At 35.0% G+C, this 19,585-nt stretch overlaps 1 long non-coding RNA gene across 1 annotated transcript; it reads right to left on the reverse strand.

Moving 5' to 3' along the window:
• Window positions 1-422: 422 nt before the first annotated feature.
• LOC116667175 lies at window positions 423-18,814 on the reverse strand. The gene is made up of 4 exons (XR_004323969.1): window positions 17,853-18,814; window positions 6,288-6,537; window positions 4,680-4,745; window positions 423-636 (listed from the first exon to the last, which is right to left on the reverse strand). It is a non-coding gene; the product is annotated as an uncharacterized LOC116667175 (long non-coding RNA).
• Between the last annotated feature and the right edge of the window lie 771 nt (window positions 18,815-19,585).

The raw sequence follows: 19,585 nt of genomic DNA on the forward strand, positions 1-19,585 counted from the left end.
AAATAAGTGATAATAATGTGAACTGTATTCTCTTTGAGTTTTAAAGAAAGTGAAAATGGCATTTGATATTTTGTGAGAAAACTGCTTAAAAGAAGTTTGAATGCTAAAAATGCTTGAACATATCATTTAGAAGCAAGAGAAAAAACGTTTTCACAAAAACTGTATGAAAAATGATTCAGGGTAAAAAAAATTACACTGATTTTAAGAGGCTGAGGGTCAGCTATGGATCTTATTTATCGTAGGACAGATGAAAGCAGGGTTCAGTTCTTCCTTGGGATTGGCTTCCTAAATGTGCATTCTGTGCCCAACCTGACGTGGTCCTCAAAGCCTTTGTCTCTTCCATTATTCATTTATCTTCTTGCAATATTTATCGTTTATTTTTTTCTCTTCTGTTAATGACTTTTAAGCTTGGAAATCATAGAAGTTCACAATGAGAGTTAAATGTTTAATGTTTAATCAAATGCTTTGTCTCTAAGACTTCACTTTTTTCATTGGTAACCTTTCTGACGTGAAAGTAAATATTAAAATATGCATATTTTTTATTTCAATAGAAAGTCAGTGGAACTTTTATAGTGAAGGCCTTTTAGAATCCAGAAGTGTGATGTTGTCTTTCTCAGAAATCTTCAATTTCATAACCTAGTAGTTTAATGTAAATAATTATTGGAACTTTCTGAAACCATGGGTGACTTTTTTGTTCCATTAGTGGTGTTGATTTTTCTTTTTTTAATTTTTAAAGTCAGATTTACTGAGATGTAATTTTATACAGTAAAATACAATCATTTTAATAATACCAATTTTGACAAATTTATATTCCTGCATAATGACCATCTCAGTCAAGACACAATATCTCCATCTATTCAAAATATTTGCTTGTACCCCTCCCAGGCAATCATCTCTTCCCAACAATGGCTCCAGGCAACACTGACCATCCTTTTGTTACTATACATTCAATTTGTATTTTCTAGAGTTTCAGGTGAATGGAATTATACAGTAGATACTTTTTGGAGTCTGACTTCTTCCTCTCATAGTGTTTGTAATATTTACAATCCTCTTGTGTTCCTCAGCAATTTGTTTCCAGTTATTTCAAGAAGTAATCTATTCTTTGACTATAACACAATTGTTTATCCATTTAACTCTGGGTGGATTTGAGCTATTTATAGTTTGGGACTATAACTTATAAACTGCTAGGATCAATCACGTGAAGTCTTTGTGTTGATGCATGACTTCATTTCTCCTGGAAACACATCTAGGAGTGAAATTACTGGGTCATTTGATACGTATGGGTTTAAATTCATAAGAAACTCCAAACTGGTTTCCAAAGTCATTGTATAATTTTGTATTTCTACGAGCAATATATAAGAATTCCAGTTACTTGTGTTACCAACAAGGGGTTCTTGGTCTCTTTCATCAACGAACCCTGATAAGAGGCCAGACAAGAAATTCAGGCAAGGCTTTATTGGGCTGCAGCAGAAGAAAAAGGTTTCCTTGCTTATGTCTTAAGTCGAGGCAAGCTAGTCCCTTAAATGGGGTGAAGGTAGGGATGGGTCCAGGGGTCAGGCCGGAGGGGTGGCTTAGGTGGTCTGCTCACCCTGTTGGTGGTGTCATGTGCAGGGTCATGCGTAGTGTTCTGCTTCTGTTCCAGTCCTGGTACTCTGCTTTTGCTCCTAGCACCTCAGAAACAGCAGTTGGGTTTTTGGTATTTTTGTACCTTGTTCCTGACTGGCTCCAGTTGTGTGTGCATGCAGTTATTTTTAGTCCCTTGTAGTTTCTTTGTATCCTGTCACTCAGTCCCAGCGAAAACATTACAGCCGAGGGTCCCATGTCCCAGGTCCCCAGCCTATCTCACTATATCCTTGTCCAAACCTGGTCTTGCCAGTTCTTATAAACTTAGAAAATCTAATGGGTATGTAGTACTCTCTGTGATTTAGTTTGAACTTCCATAGTGGTTAGGTATCTTTTCACATGCTTATCTATATATCTTCTTTCATGAAGTGTCTAGTTCTTTAAACAATTTGTCCATATTTTTAATTAAACATTAACAATTTGCGTTAGTTTCAAGTGTACAGCAAAGTGATTCCGTTATATACTTTCATTATAGATTATTATAAGATATTGACAATAGTTCCCTGTGCTATACAGTACATCCTTGTTGCTCATCTATTTTATGTATGGTAGCATGTATCTGTTAATCCCATACTCCTAATTTGTCCCTTCCTGCCCTCCTCTCCCCTTTGGTAACCATAAGTTTGTTTTCTATATCTGTGAGTTTGTTTCTGTTTTGTATATAGACTTATTTGTATCATTTTTTAGATTCCACATATAAGTGATATCATATAGTATTTTTATTTCTCTGTTTGACTTACTTCACTAAGTATAATATTCTTTAGGTCTATCCATGTTACTGTAAATGGCAATACCTCCATTTTTGTGGCTGAGTAATATTTCATTGTATATATAAACCACATCTTCTTAAGCCAACTGTCTGTTGATGGGAACTTGGGTTGTGAAGGCACAGCATATTTAATACAAAAATGTGTATTCTGCTATTTATAACAACTGACAGAAAATAAAAGAATAGTGTAATTGAGCACAATTTAGTCTAATCTGTATGCTAATAGTAATAAATCTTAAGGAGCAAAGATTGTTTTTCCCTTAGTAGATGGAAAGAAATACCAAGACATATAATGAAAGCTAGATAATATAAAATATGATGTTTTTTATCATTTATTCATTTCTATTGTTTTTGAAAATTTCTTGCATTCGCTATACAAGGAAGAAGTAAGTGCTTAGAAAGAAAGGGACCTCAAGCTTGAAGAATTAGCATAATACAGAAGTAAGTCTGAGGTAAGAACCATGAAATAAGATTCAGATCAGGGAATAGAACAATTCTAACTAAAATACACTCTGAAGAATAAATGTAATAAAAGCAATTTTAATCTGTGATCCTTTTTGAAGCTTAAGTCCGCATTCAGTCTCTTACTACTGGAAAAAAGGAGGGGGTAAGAAAGTACAAAGGAAGAGATTACTGGAAACTGCAGATTTAGTTGATGAGAATGTGGCATGAGGAGCCATGCACAGGAGCTTTCCAAAATTTCAACCATATTGTGTATGTGTGCGAGTATATGTTTGTATAACTCATACTTTATTAAGTTCAAGATAATTGTGACTTGCAGGATTGCTAAGGGTCTGAGAAGGAGAAAATGTGTCTGAGAACACCTACCCTAAGATCTGACATAGATGATTAATATTAAAAGCCAGTTTCTGGTGTTGGTTTCATTAGTGTTGGCAGCAAAACTTTTCCCTGTAATTGAACAGTTTTCTCTTTTATGTGTTTAAAAAGCTGGAAAAACAGAACCTACAAGATAGCATTAAGGGGGAAAAAAGGATGATAGAGCAGCTTGCCCCCAAGAAATCCTTAAATCTCAAAAAAAAGGATGATTGTTGTTTTTTGTTGCTGCTGCTGTTGTGTGTGTGTTACAGGGAAACAGCATATGTATCAGCAGGGGATAGTTAGGTTGGGCAGGGGCCCTGAGGGGATGAGTGATGTTAGAGCATTTTATTTTTATTGTCTGGAAATTTTGTCTCTGGGATGGAGCTTCAAAAGTGGAACCCCATCCCTTCAGGGTTTTCTCCTTATAGCTATCCTGAAGAAAACCTTTATTTAAGGATGTTTTTGCCATGCTGGGTTAAAAGAACTGCAGAAGGCTCCACATAGGTGACAGGGAGATTAAACAGGAGGATAATATGGTCCAAAAACACTGTTAACAAGAAAACCCAGCCCCAGAAGAATCACATGAAGTGTTTTACAGTCCTTTTTATTTTTAGTTTTTAGGTAAAAAGATGGATAGGTAAGCATCTAATGAGGCTTTAATTAAATGGGTGGAAGGGGGGGAGATGTATAAGAAAGAAAATGTAATCAGTCTGGTGTGTATCTCAATTGTGAATACTACAAATGATTATGTGTTTCATAATAATGAAAATATATAACATAATTTACCCCCAAATTTTGACATAAACACATTGGAAGAACACCTAACATGTGGCTTTAAATGTGGAGGGAGTTTTTTTTTACAAGAGTTCTAAACCCTCGTTTTACTTACTGGAAAGTCAATAGGTACTATGTATAATTGAAAATCAACACATTGTATTATTATAAGTATGTAATTTAAACATATAGTGGCAAATACCTCCCAAAATAGAAATGTGTTTCTCTCTGTGGATAAGAATAGGGGATTGGAGGGTGGTAGATGAGGACTGCTGACTTGAATTATGTCTTATCATACAGTGAATTTAAACAATAAAAACATATTTTTAATCAAGAAAGAAAGAAATGATAAATATAATTTTTAAAAATTGTCTAGATTTTATCATAAACTTAGAATAATGTTTGGACACTGTGACTAAATAATTAAATTACTTCAAAGGTAAAATCTCTACTTGTCTATATCTTAAGTAAGACAGTGGGAAGAAAGACAAAGAATAGGAAAGAATAAAGACCACGTTGCATTTGTGTGTATGAATGTGATGCCTCTAGCACTTACTTCTGACAGCACACATGTAGCTAAATATGCACGCATACATCTAAAGACACGAGGCATTTCTAATGCCGTGTGCATATGTAACATATTCACATAAAACTTAATTGGTGTGCTGTTCGACAAGTGAGTATCAGATTTTACCTTATGTGTTTCCACGTCCAGGCTTCAAGACCTTATTGTGCCATTTATTCCTTTAAGCAATTCCTACTGAGAGAAATATGCAGTTTGATTCGGTAGTGAACAGCATAAAGAGCTTAAATGGCATGTATTCAGAACTTTTTAGCCTATGTACAGAAACCTTCTTGTAGAACAATGTTTCTTAGATATTCTTCAGAAAAATAATATCACAGGGTGCTCCTTCAGAAGAGTAATTCCATGACAAATACTTTTGGAAACAACCTATTATATTCCATTTAGAATTTTGATCAATATAGCCATAATGTTCCTTTCAGTTTGACTAAACTTTAGACAGGTCTCTTCCTGACTGTAGTCCCGCAACTTCCTTTTTCTTAGAACGTCTACTATAGAAAACTTGCAATTGTAAGTTATTTTCTGTCCCTTTGAGATATAAATCTTTTCTCAGTCTCTTACCAGTTTTACAACCAGTAATGGCTAACTCAATCATCTGGGACCTATCCCTGTGGAATGACGTAATCATCAGAAAGAGAGCCCCAGTCTCCCTGTCTCTGTGAAGGGTAAGAACCTGAGTTACATAAGTACCATTAACAAACACAGATGGCCCGATCACAGTCTGCAAGCTCCCCTCTAAAGTCCTCTAGGACTTTTCCATTAGCTCACCTCAGTACTTCAAAACTCCTACTTTTTGTTTCAACAGAACTGAATTTGGTCTCTCCCCTATTTCAGTAGTCTTGAATAGTCTTCCTTGCCTGTTTAACTCCATCTGTTGCAATATTTCAAAAATACATTTTATTTTAAATGATTTCAGAAATACTGCAGGAAAGAAACCAACCTACTTAAGGTCCCTAACCTAATGTTCCCAATTCATATCACAATGAAAACTCTTCTTATTACTTAATATGTATTCCACTCTACCAGTAGTTTTCCAAGTGTGGACCTTTTGAATCAGAAACTCTGGGGATAGGGCCCAGTAACCTGTGGGTTAACAAGCCTACCAGGTAATGCTAATGCATGCACATTAAACCAACACCCTCCAACACATATGCTGGGAAATTCCATCTTAGGTAACAGCAATAAAGAAACAAAGACCAGCTAAGAAAGACCATTTCTCTATTTATTGATTTATCACATCTTAATAGTTGAAATTAAGGCTTAGACAAATTTCTGTCCTAAGACTTGGATTGCAGAGCAAACAAATGTATTTATAATTTACTTATGACTACAGGCTTAGTTTGGGTTTCCTGTTAGCGGTCCTCTCTGCCACACACCCTTCTATCCCGCTCCACGCAATATATAAATAAGTTTTTATTTGTTATTATTCTAGAACTAATATGAAAGATTTATGATCAAGAATCTGGAGGTTTATTTGCACACATTATTGTCAATGCTGGGAAGTTTTCTCTTGTCATATTTTCTGACATTCTATAAAAATACAAAGCACTTCTCCAGCACCTACTGCCTTCTTTCTTCTTTAAACCTTCATATAACTTTCTGTTTGAAAACATTTATTTTACATTTCTAGTTCAGCTTATATCACTGCTTATCTTTGTATATCTATTTATATTCCCCTGTCGGAATCAATGTAATTAATTTTTATGAATTCTGAATTACCTGTATTTTGCAGTCCTCTTCATTTGCCACCAATCAACTGAAGACTCATGGAATTTGACCATTTTTTTTCTTTTTTCTTTTCTTTTTTTTTTTTTTTTTTTGAGGATGATATTGAAGATGCTCATATTGTTAGGTCAGCAATCATATGTCTAACTGCCATTACTAAACCAAACATTGTTTCTTGTGCTTAATGTATTTATTTCCAAATGCAAATATAAATTGCATGTTACAGTCAGAAGTCGCATGGAGTCTGCAGAGAAAGCAAAACTCTGAATTAGAGGTGATAGCCCTTACAGAAGCTTATCTTGTTTTTTGTTTATTTTAGCTGTGGAGAAATGTCACTAACTACCCATATTACACAAGGCTGATTTTCTCCCCTTTTTACAAACACATTTTTAACTTATGTATTTAGTCAATAGTTTTATCATTGAGCCTGGAAACGCCAAGGCTGTAAAAGTGGGAAGCTATAATGCTTACGGACCAAGGCACACAAGTTATAGTCATGAAGAAAGATAAAGTCCACCCTTTATAATGACATTTGTGAATTTGTACATGTGCAAAAGTGTAATAAGCCTGAGCAATTCTTCCAGATACACATATTTAATCTTCAAAGACATATATATATATATGTTTGTATGTATGTATATATGTGTGGGTGTTTGTGTATGTGTGTATATATATATATATATACTGTATATTTCCATGCATTTTCATTAATTAATATTGATCACTTTTTTTGCATTGTCCCATCATGTATCTGCTGAAATCTACAGACTCCAGTTGGTTTTGTTAGAGCATTTTGTTGTTGTTGTTACCAATTTGTCACCACATTACAGGTGAGAACAACACCAAATAGAACTGTCAATGAATGAAATTTGAATTTTGTATCCCACTGGAAAGGACTGTTGGTTGAAAAAGGCTACTCATTCCCATTTTCCCAAAAAAATTAATGAGAGGAAATGGATATCAAGTGCTTATGGTTTTTTCTGGATTCTTCACCTAGAAAATATTTAGTCAACAAGCAAAGCATTTGTCATAGATTGCTTAGGGTAAATTTTGCTCTGAGGCAGAGAACTGTCTACGTGAGACCCATTAGAATTCTTGACATAGCCTCTGTCTTGAGAAACATCTTTGAACTTAAAGGCTGAAGATCTTATTTATAACTATAAGTCTACTTCATATTTGTGTATATATATCTTCTCTGCTTTTCTACTTCTCTTTGTGTTTTGAAGGTGCCCTGTGCACCATTTAAAAAACTATTGGGGGCCCCACCTAGGTTAATGAAGTAGTGGAACCAAATATGCTGATGTCGTGGAGACACTGATTGGCAGTGACTGTGTTAGCAAAACACTTTTCTCTCTCCTCTAAGTTCTCTATAATAACATTGGCTGTTCTATTAGTCACATAACTGCGTGGAGGAAAAACCTTCTCAGTTTCTAATTGCACTTGTTTACTGTAAATTACTCCTATGAAAATATTCCCATGTATTTGCCTGTGCAACTGTGCATGTAATTGCATTTTGGCAAGAGTGCAAAAATACATACGTTTTGAAAATGAAGTCTAAGGGGTGCTTTTACAAAAGATGACATTTTTAGCTTGACTCTTAGTTGAAATTTCTTTTGTACTCATAAAACTGACAAGCTGACAGTCTTGTCATCTCAGCTTCTCCAGCCACAAGATAGGTACCAAACAGATGCTTCTAGGTTTTTTCTGACATTGAACCTTTTCTGGACATGCTGCATTTAAGGATAAAGAGAAATTTCTTGTAAAACCTCACATCTTGCTGTGGGCCTGCTTCTGTACCTCTCACAGCCAATCAACCCAGGAGTCATATGCAAATATATTCTAAAAAGTACCACTGATGCTGTAACAGGGAGGTGAACTGGAGATATTTTCCAGAATAATGGTAGAAAGCTGAGCAGGAGGATGGCTGTCTGCATCTGCTTATCAATAACCTATCAAAAGGTGGCAACCCAGGCAATCAGCTCACTCCTGAGCAGATGACAGCTGTCTGGAGTTTCATGCCATAATTACTGAAAAAGAAAATTTCTAAAGTAAAAAAGTAGGTTTGATAAATACATAGTCACCACAAGACTGCAGAAAAATTACCTTTTTTTTTTTATAACTACAGTATCATAAATATGCCATACACGTTCTTTCTCAGAATAAGAAGTACTTATTATGAGGGTGCTGGGACTTTGTATAATCTTTATTTTCCCAGATAGAGATCATTAGGAATTTCACAGATTAAGACAGTGATCTGGCAATAATAAATGGAAATAGTAGTGGAAGGAGAAAACTGGAATAAGTCATGGTGTTTCTCTTTTTCTGCCTTAAGTTTCATTCTGCTTTTGGCACTATTGACCTCCCCCTCTACAATCTAATCCCAAATTTCCTTGGCAAATGTTTCTGCTACAGTGTCCTGATCTAGGCAAGTATACTGTAAATATAACTTTATTCTAAATATGCCCCTCCTTCTGCTCTAGGTGACTTTCTTTATTTTGCACTCTCATTTTAGAAGCCCTTCCTGTTGCATGACTGTCAAGCATGACTGCGCAGAGAGCGCTCCTGCTCGGGGCTTGCTGCACGCTCTGTTTCTGTTTGTACTTTATGGAATGAGTGTCTTTCACTCTATCTAACTATCTGTAAGTAAATGGCTCAGGCCTTTCAGGAAGTGGGTCCCAGACTTAAGCTTCTTTACCTTCTCTATTATGCTTTGTACAAAGAGAAGTATCCATATGTCTTAGTAAAGTGTTCTATAATAGGTTTACAGGCAGTGAGATTTAATAGCTAACTATTAGGAGAGATTTCTCTATCTGATTAAAACTCATGACCACTCATCACTATCAATGAGGGATTCTAACAAAGGCTACACTTGCTGACATTTAAAAAAGTGAGGCAAGTGTGATAAAAAGATTGGGGACAACTGGTTTAGTATAAAGAATATTGACATCATGGGTCAATTTGAGGGACTGGCAACTAGAGCAGTAGTTATAAAATGGGACAATCAGTGTCAAAATCAAAATAGGGATTATTTAAAAAAATTTTTTTATTGAGGTATTGTCAGTTCACAATGTTGTATCAATTTCTGGTGTACAGCACAATTCATCAGTCATACATGAATATACATATATTCATTTTCATGTTCTTTTTCACCATAAGCTACTACAAGATACTGAATATATTTCCCTGTGTTATACAGTATAAACTTGTTTATCTATTTTATATATACCAGTCAGTATCTACAAATCTCAAACTCCCAGTTTATCCTTTCCCAGCCGCCTCACCCCTGGCAACCACAAGTCCGTATTCTATGTCTGTGAGTCTGTTTCTGTTTTGTAAATAAGTTCATTTGTCTTTTTTTTTTTTTTTTTAGATTCAACATATAAATGAGTGATATGATACGGTGTTTTTCTTTCTCTTTCTGGCTTACTTCACTTAGAATGATGATCTCTAGGTCCACCCATGTTGCTGCAAATGGCATTATTTTGTCATTTTTATGGCTGAGCAGTATTCCATTGTATAAATATACCACAACTTCTTTATCCAGTCATCTGTCAATGGACATTTAGGTTGTTTTCATGTTTTGGCTATTGTAAATAGTGCTGCTGTGAACACTGGGGTACATGTATCATTTTGAATTAGAGTTCCCTCTGGATATATGCCCAGGAGTGGGATTGCTGGGTCATATGGTAAGTCTATTTTAGTCTTCTAAGGAATCTCCATACTGTTTTCCACAATGGCTGCACCAAACTAAAATAGGTATTATTTTAATGCACATTTTTTTCCTCCTTGAAAAAATATGAAAAAATATTTGAACATTTAGGAAGAAGAATATCAGAGGTGAGGGGAGTAGACATGTGTAGTTATCCAACTTTCATCCTAATGATTCACTGTAGAAAGACATTTCAGGACAATGGAGGAAATATGAATATGAACTGAGTATCAGATGATATTAAGGCACTATTGTAACTTCGGGATATCATAATGATACTGTAGTTATGAGAGATGCCCTTTTATTCTAAGACAGTGACTCTCAATCATCTCTGCTCATTAGATCACCTGGGAAACTTTAGAGCGAATAGTGCACAAGTCCCTTCCCAAAAGCAAATAAATCAGAGTGACCGACTGTGGGGCTTGGATATTTTTGTTTTTAATTCTCAGATGATTCTCATGTGCATCAAGGGTAGAGAATGATGTCTCTAGGATGTGAAAATGGAATTTTCTTGATTAAGCTTAGGAAGCAGTAGACTGAGAGATCCTTCAGATATTCCCCTTTTCTTCTTTCTTCTTCACTGGGCAGATACCATTAAAGCCCAGAAGGTTATTCCAGATGCCATGTGACACACAGGCCTCCATTTGGTATGAGATATGTGTGTGTTGTTGGGGGAGGGAGTATGGATGGAGAGCAGAAGGTGGTGTCCTTCTATACTGCCTTGTGTTTCAGGGAAGGGAGGAGAGCTCTCAACTGTAAGTATGACTTCACTTATGGATCACTCTACCTAAGCCTCACACAGCTGGATAGCCGAACTAGAAAACACTGATCAATCTGTTTTATTTCTCTGAGGATGTAAATATGATGTTTATTTTTATATTTACTTATATCTTATATCATTTATTTTCTATAATTAATATGGTAAATATGATGTCTTCCTCTGGGCTAACAAGGGCAGGTTTATTTGCACTTCATTGTAAAAAATTCTATTTTTCTGAACTAAGGTTCCTCAGCTGTGATGAAACTCACTGTGAGTACATTCATCTAGGCCCCTCTGTGTGACTCCTGAACTTGGTGGCAAGAGGGATAGATGGGAACATCAGTTTACGGGTTTTTGCTTTGAGTAATAAATTCTTTTGTCTCTGATCCAAGTGTCTCATGTCTTCTGAAAGTATCCATAAAACTGTGGTAGGCTAAGTTTATAGCTTATAAGTAGTGTAAAATTTTAGACCCTTCATGGTTCTTGACAGTCAGCATAACTAGTTTAATATCCTTATCTACTAATTCTAAAGCTGGTGTCAGTTCTAGGCTGGTTTTCATTGATTCATTGTTTCATTTGGGGTTGCAACTGCTTTATTCTTAGTGTCTCTGGTAACTTTTGGTTGACCGTCAGGCATTGTAATCGTTATCTCATTGGGTGCCAAATAATTGTATATCCCTGTACATACTGAGCTTTGTTCTGGGATGCTGCTAAGTTACTTGAGATATATATTTTTAAATCAGTAATTACAAAAGATATTCATGCGCCAAAAAATTACTTAGATACTTAAGTAAAAAAATAACCATATGAATCATACCATTTAAATAACAATTCAAATATATAAAAGACAAAATACCCAAGAATTATACAGTATGTGTTTTCAGTTTGGGGCAGTTGCAGCCGACTGATTACACCCAGGGCAAGAAGGAAGTGAAACTTAAATGGCTGCAATAAATGAAGCCCATTTGGGCTAAAATGAGAGCCAGATGTCCCATCTCCTTTGAGCCTAAGAACATTAGCAAGTGTCTTAGGAGTTTCGCTTAAGGTTGAAAATGTTGTCTGTATGATAAAGAAAGATATAGGGGAGAGATAAAGACTTTAGAAAGCAATTAGTTAAGATGGAATATTTGATTTTTATATTCTACAAAAGTTTTTTCCACCTGGTTTACAATCTCCTCAAATGTTGATGAATTCTTTGAAATAACAAATAAGACAGTATTTGTCTTTAGTTCTTGAATTAGGCATCAAAGAAACCCACCCCTTTGAAGTCCAAATAGGAAATGAAAAACTGTAAGAAAAACCTAGTTTCCCTGGGCTCCGACTTACTGCCTGTAGTCACATTTCTCCTTTCTCCTGTCTGGTGCCCCCACTGCACTTAAAGCCTTGTCTCTGCCATTACACTCACCATATTGTACTGATACTTATTAGTTTCCTTTCATATTAGACGTACAGCTCTTTAAGGGAACTGGCAAACACTTGTACATAATAGATACTTAACAAATGTTAGCTCTTCTGAATTTTTTTATTCTTTTACTAAGTTTGTATCAATATTATACATCCAAATAATCACTTCATCTAGCCCCATCCATTCATTTCCTAAGAGGCAGCTCTCCTCATACAAGCAGATCTCTTGGCCATTCTGGAATTAGACGTTTTTACTGAGTCTCTCTCATGACCATCTCTCAGTTATACCATTTTGTTTCAACCAGTAGATCTTGTATCAGCTCTTAAATCATTTAAAATGTTGGCCTACTGTTGGGAAAACATATAAAAACTCCTTCCATGTGACAGATAAGTACTGGATATAGTATAAATACTAAATGAACACAAATTTCATATGTGGAATTAAGTCATACCATCCGTTTATTAGTTAGGACTGCATCTAATTTTTCTCTACTAAACATTCATTTTTATAGACAATTTCATGGGAAATTTAAGAAAAATGGGCCATATAATATTCAAAGAAGTTTGTCTCCACCTTTTGCACATATGCATTGTATCATACCTAAAATTATTTGTTGCTTTCTTAAACTGTGTAGAAAAATAACTTTCCAGAGGTCAGAAGAACCTTGGTAAGTATAATAAGCTTTTAAATTAACTTAGTAATATAAACAGAGAAGTACCTCCCAACAATAATTTAATTACACACAAGGGATGTGGGTGTTACAGTTGTAGTTTTAACTACACCCCGGTGATCTGCTTTGCCTGGGTCAGATTACCATCCTTTTAAGATAAGCTAGCCATCTGCTGGTTGTTGAGCATCAGCCCTTTCAACACTTACGGGATTTGTTTCTGCATTTAGTATCTATTTTGAGCCATGCATATATTTTTGAATTGACATTGTATTCAACTTCATATTTTAAATATAAAAGGTTACATGAGAAAGCACTGGCTGGAATGTTTTTAAAAGATACAAATATCTCAGTGCCATTCATTTGCCATCTTCAGAATCATCATCCACAGCAACAACAACAAAAACAACAAGAAAATGGCTTTTTCTTCTCTTTGGTTTTGTGTTCCAAATATATGTTCTTTCTTTGCAGTAGTTATAAAATGGAAGAGATGAAGGAGGTCTATGCTATGAACATTCTACTTTAGCTTTCAAGAAATAATGGTAGAAAAAGTTTTTTGCTGTACTCAATTTTGTTTCATAAAGAAAATGCAAATACTTGAATAAAAACTATCTGAACAAGACTTGTTACAAATGTCAGAAAAAATTTCAAAAATAACAAATAGATTCCATTTGCTTTTTTAGAAAAGATGGCATTTAGGTATTTGAAATCATTTCTATTGTTTCTGCTATCTAGTATTTATCAGAAATAAAGTGGAATCTACTAAATCATTACTTTCAGACATAGTCGATATGTAAATAAACTTAAGAAGGAGATACAGTAAATATTTTAATCACTGTTTTTTAAGACCTCAGCCCCACATCCCCAGTGAGACCTCTTCCCATATATAACCTTTATGCCATTCCTTTGAAATGGATGGTTTACATTGTGGGCATTTTCAAAATCTTTCCTGCTAACGCTTATGCTTTTCTCTTCCAATTTTCTTTTTCAATTAATGGAACTTGCACACAAAAAATAAAATCAAACCCATTATCTGAATTCTTTTGCTATTGCAGTAAATACCATATAAGGCTGTTGATTATCTTTTTTCTGAATCATGAGGAAATAAATCAAGTAAATTTTTTTTTCAATTTTATAAATCTGTATTATATTAGCATGGTGCTTAACTGACATTATTATTCATTGTAGTATCTAACATTAATATTTTCCCCATTTAACCATTTTATTAGATAGAACAATTATATTTTTCGTATAGTGCATGGATTTTTATTGCTTTATATGTTATTATGAAAGTGCAATTTAAATTTTATTAAGCTCTAAGATGTACTTATTGAGGTAGGAGTATAGCAGAAACGCAGCAAATGTTCAATTCAGTAGGGTCTGTGTTCAGGACTTAATATGACAGGATCTTAATTCCTGACTTCTTGGTGTTCATAATCCAACTAGGATGAATAAATACTTCTGTGCATAATTTAATCACAGGATAGAGTGTAATAAATGCTCAATAAAAGTATATTTTCATACAATAGGAGTTTGGAGTGGTGGAGATGCTTCTGAGTGAAGGGACCTAGAAAGGCTTCTCAGGGGAACTACAGATTGAACTTATCTGGAATTATCTATAATTCAAGACCTTTAAAATAAGATATAGAATAGAAATAGGATTGAGGGACCTTCTGGGCAGAGTGAACCAACACATATAAGCAGAGTAATAAAATTGAGATTAATGATGTTTTTCTTTTATCAAACAGAATTCTCTATTTCATCATTTCCCAGCTTTGTGTTTAAGGTATTGTTGCTTCATTTCTATGAGCTCCTCTAGTTTTTCTCCTCCTATTACTTTGATAGTAAAGGGTTATTTCGTATAAGGCAATTAGCACAGTGACTGGCATATAATCAGCATTCAGTAACTATTCACTTGTATTTATCCTGGTTATTATTTTGTTAAATTCAAAAATATATAAAAATGTAAAAATTGTTACCAAAGTAAATTCACAGGGATTTTAATATTTGTCAGGGCAAATCTTCAGCTAAACTTACACTAACATTATTAACTGTACATTATTCACATTTTTTTTTCTTTACTGAGTTGAACAATAGTAAGTGACATATTTCCCCTATTGAATTCTTCCTTTCTCAGTATTGAATTTTCAACATTTCTACATAGTTTTAATTTTCATGCTAATTTGCTAAGAATATATATTGAATCAGTGGGCTAGATAAGGAAATTAATAAAAGCCAAAAATATAGTGGTTGAAAAAGTGTCGTGGCATAGAACATTAAAAAAAAAAAAAATCAATTCTTGGGGGAGGGGAATAGCTCAATGGTAAAGCATATGCTTAGCATGCATGAGGTCCTGGGGTGAATCCCCAGTACGTCCATTAAATTTTTTTTTAATTAAAAAACAATCAGTTCTTAACTGGGAACCATGTATCATAACACTTTTATGTTGCATTTGGGGGGAACTTTAGTGTCTGAAAATGGACAAGGGATTAAAATGCCTAAGAATGGTTTATGGGATATTGAAATTGTCTAGGTTATTTGGTTATTTCTACACTGGCAAAGTGAGGTACAGACTTCAAATCCTCTTCTTCATGTCAGCTATCCCTCACTGGAAAGAAAATAATAAATTTCCTGTGTGTTTGTTGAAACAACCACTAAGTTGCTCCTACTAAGGTCTCCTTCTAGAGAGAGTTAGGGAAAGAGACAGTGTTTATCGCATCATTATCGTCTGTAGTCAAGTGGGATTTGTTATAAGTCAGCGTGCTAGTTCATAAATTGTCTCCTAAACTCTAGTTATATTTGTCCTCTGTCTCTGCAAATGAAAACTCTATTTACATCTAAATCCTCTGGAAACTGACATTGAATAAAAACTGGCAAAATCAATCTAACTCTTACAAATTTATTTACTACTCTCTGAAGTGGTAGCATTTACGACATACCACTCATTTGGTAATTTAGGCAGTGTTACATTTGTTGTGCTTTTGTTCTATATAGTTAATTAGCATTTCCTGTATAGAACTCCTTTCCCCTAAGTCTAGAATAAACACACCTAACAACAGGAGCAAGAACAACATCAACATTAACAACTCACTGGAGGGCACAGGCCACCCGTTGTTCCTCAGAGCTCTCTTACAGCAGGTAGAGCAACGCCGTCTTTGTGTCATCACATGTAGACATCAGATACATTAACTCAGAGCGCTGTTGTTGCTAGTGTTTAAAAAAGCTTAGATTTCCCCCTACCCCACTTTCACCTCTTTCTGTTCCCCGATAGCCTGACACGATTGTGGGGTACGATTTGATTTCTGTGACGGTCCTATAATTCTGATTTGATAGCCGTCACAAGTGTACACTGTACTTTTATTCCCAAATAGAAGTTGTGTTTAGGAATATAACAGAGAACCTCACAAGAACGTCTAACTTGTTTTCCTTAATCTCCTCGAAAGCTCATGATCGGGTTGCTTGCACGTAACTGCCGGGCTCTCTACTTAGAGTGTTGTAAGCTGTTGATTCTTTCTTCTTTAGTACGTGGATAATCGGTATAATAAAACGTAATAGCTCCCAATTATATAAATACATGTTGAGGGACTTTTTACAATGCTTATTTTTGACACAATCCACTCTACTAGATCCTTCAAAGCTGTTAGACTCTATTGTTTTACAGTCTAGTTGAGGGTGCTTCTTAACACATAAATTTCCAACTCTGACATTCATATTAGCGACAAAATGTAACATAAAACTTTTTTTGTTGTTGCAGTTACAGCTCACAATGAAAATAATTTATGTCCTCCTTTCATTTCACTAATTTGTGGTTTCTCTTTTATAGTCCTTAAATCTGTGTATATATATATATATATACACAGAGATTAAAATGCCAGCAAACAAAACTAGGTGCCTATTCATAACTCTTTTAAGTATTAAGCAAATTTTTATACAGTACAATCGTTTAGCAATCATGTTTAAGTGTACTTTAATCAAAAGCATATGGCTTTTAATTTAAGCTAAGTTAAAGTACAATTATTTAAAAATATTTGTATAGTTATCTGGCAGTAATGCTTTTAAAAATAATTACATAATTTACATTAATTCTGTAAAATGCAATATATGATATAAAAAGCACGCATGAAACAAAAGTTGTGCTTGACCAATTGTTTAAGAAGGACACAGCAATCAAATTCCATGTCAGCTTAAGAAGTCATTGGAGTGACCTCATCTAGTGATTATTTTGTCACTTTAGTTCAGATCAACAGAGCTCTGAGATAACGAATAATATTACCTTTGAATCGTATTTTTAAACATGTCTAATTGTTTGGTTAATTTTGAGAGATTCACGTTGTCTAAGAAATAGGCTGTCCATCAATTTTCTCGACATTTCTTGTGTTAGCATGCCAGTATGACGCTCTCCTTCCTGGAACAGGGTTTACACCTTCATTCTAAAGGTGTTTAAATAGTTTTCTTAATTCCTCAGTTATATTCCTTGCCCTCACTTTCCACCACCCCCACCACACCTTACCATCTGGAAACCAAAATATACCTATTAATAATATATGTGTCCTATAGCATTTGCAGTTTATTTAATAGAAGTTCTCAATTCTATTGGTCTCAATGATATTTCAAATTAATTTTTATTTATTCAGCTACAAATTGGGGGGTTTCCTATGACTGTAATTCCAAAGAAAGGTTTTGTAAGTTTACAGACTTGGATTTTAATCCCAATTCTGCCACTGAGAAGTAAAATCTCTTACACATAATGATCCTTAAACTTAGAGTTTCAATCTGTAAAATGGAGGTTAAAATATCTATTAAATCAAGATGTTGCAAGAATTCACTGAAATCCCATATTTAAAACACCTAGCTCCATGTTCCCCTGTCTGGGAAAACATCCTTAGTTCCTTTTATATTTCACTTAAACTTTGCTGTTTAGATACATCATTTAAAACAATGCTACTAAATTTCTCTTTATAACTCTTGTGTTTATGTGTTTGTTTCCTTATTCAGGGATGCCAAATTATATTACTTACATTACTCATTTTCCATGAGAAGGCAGGCTTCACAGCTGTAGAAGATTTTTCTGTTCCTCCGCAGAGAAGCTCAGACAGTTTTCCACCCATTTAACAACAAATAGATGATAATTAGATCTTGTCCCAAGATAAGGCCTTCTTGTTAAAATCTCTCATTTAGAGGTTAATTTGTGTTTATGGAATTTTGGCTCCATAGTCTCAAAAATCACAACACATTACTCTGTCACCCTACCACTGTTCTTTTGTTTTATGGCTTAAAATCAGAGTAAGAAGTGTGCTTATGTATACAGCCCTGGACCTATATTTTGCAAGTGAGAAAGTTCAGAAATCTGGAAGGGACATAACCTAAGTCAAGGAGAAAGGGACATAAACACATTTGGAGTAGGTGACGCCCTATTTAATGCCTTTTATTCGCCATACAATTTGGCTTCACTGGAGACATTTTCTGTTTTATGAATAAATACCCCCATCCCATGCATACAGATGCACTCTCTCTGTCCCGCTGCTGAGAAAGGAGCTTCTGAAACCTCATGATCAAATGAAGTATAAAAGACAAAAACAAACAAAGAAACAAACAACTGCCATGCCTGTCTGCTGCAGACTTTGCTGGCATCTCTTTGGATCAGATCTGGCCCAAAGCGAGGAATGAGTCCTATAGCCACAGGCACTACAGGGCCTCACTGGTGTTTTATGGGTGGATTTGAATTCCAGCACGGGTGGAAACTAGTGCCGTCGTCCAGTCTCACAGCCAACCAACAACAGGGACGAGCCGTGGTGGACTTCATTCTGCTTTCAGATTGACAGCTTGGGAATCTTTCTCTTAAATGGAAACTTTAGTAAAGGTATTCATTTCCTTTGTGTTTTTGTAAAAAAACAAACACAACAACTTAGGGCTGTTACAGTGACTTACTTATAATAAGCTCTTTTTTTTCTGAAGATATGACTTCATTTCTATTTAAAGAATATTTACATGAATTAAAGACAGTGGAAAATAAAGAAATGAAGGCTCTGCATCTCCCCAACAATCACTAAGTTAGGGGGAAAACTAAGGCTCCAACATGGGTCATGTAACTCTCAGGACAGTGCTCTGTCCACACACCATTTTACTTACATGAGTTTTCTATTAAATACACTGATTACACCCAAGTGTACTTTTTGTGCTTAGTTGGAATGGTGGTGGTGGATGGTAGTGACATCAGAACTGAGTAATATCCTTCAAACACCTCATCTTTATTGGCGGCTTAGACCAGGGTTGATAAACTTTTTTTGTGAAAGGCCAGGTAATAAATATTTTAGAGTTATGGACCATATGGTCTCTGTCACAGCCACCCAACTCAGCTGTCTTAGCACGCGTGCGTGTGCGTGCTCGCGCGCACACACACACACACACACTCACACACACAACAGCAATAGACAATGCCTGATGAATGGCCACTGTTGTGTTCCAAAGTCTGTTTTTGTGGACACTGAAATTTAAATGTCATATAATTTTCACATACCATGAAATATTCTTTTTTGGAATTTTTTTATCATTTAGAAATGTAAAAATGTTGTCTATATGGTTACAGGGTGGGGGGAAGTGAGTGGGGAGGGATAAATTGGGAGTTCAAGATTTGCAGATACTAGCTACTATACATAACATAGCTAAACAACAAGTTTATACTGTGTAGCACAGTGAACTATATTCAGTCATCTTGCAGTCACCTACAAAGAAAAAGAATATGAAAACAAAT

This window comes from Camelus ferus, chromosome 11 (assembly GCF_009834535.1).
Source record: "Camelus ferus isolate YT-003-E chromosome 11, BCGSAC_Cfer_1.0, whole genome shotgun sequence".
Taxonomy (NCBI): Eukaryota; Metazoa; Chordata; class Mammalia; order Artiodactyla; family Camelidae; genus Camelus; species Camelus ferus.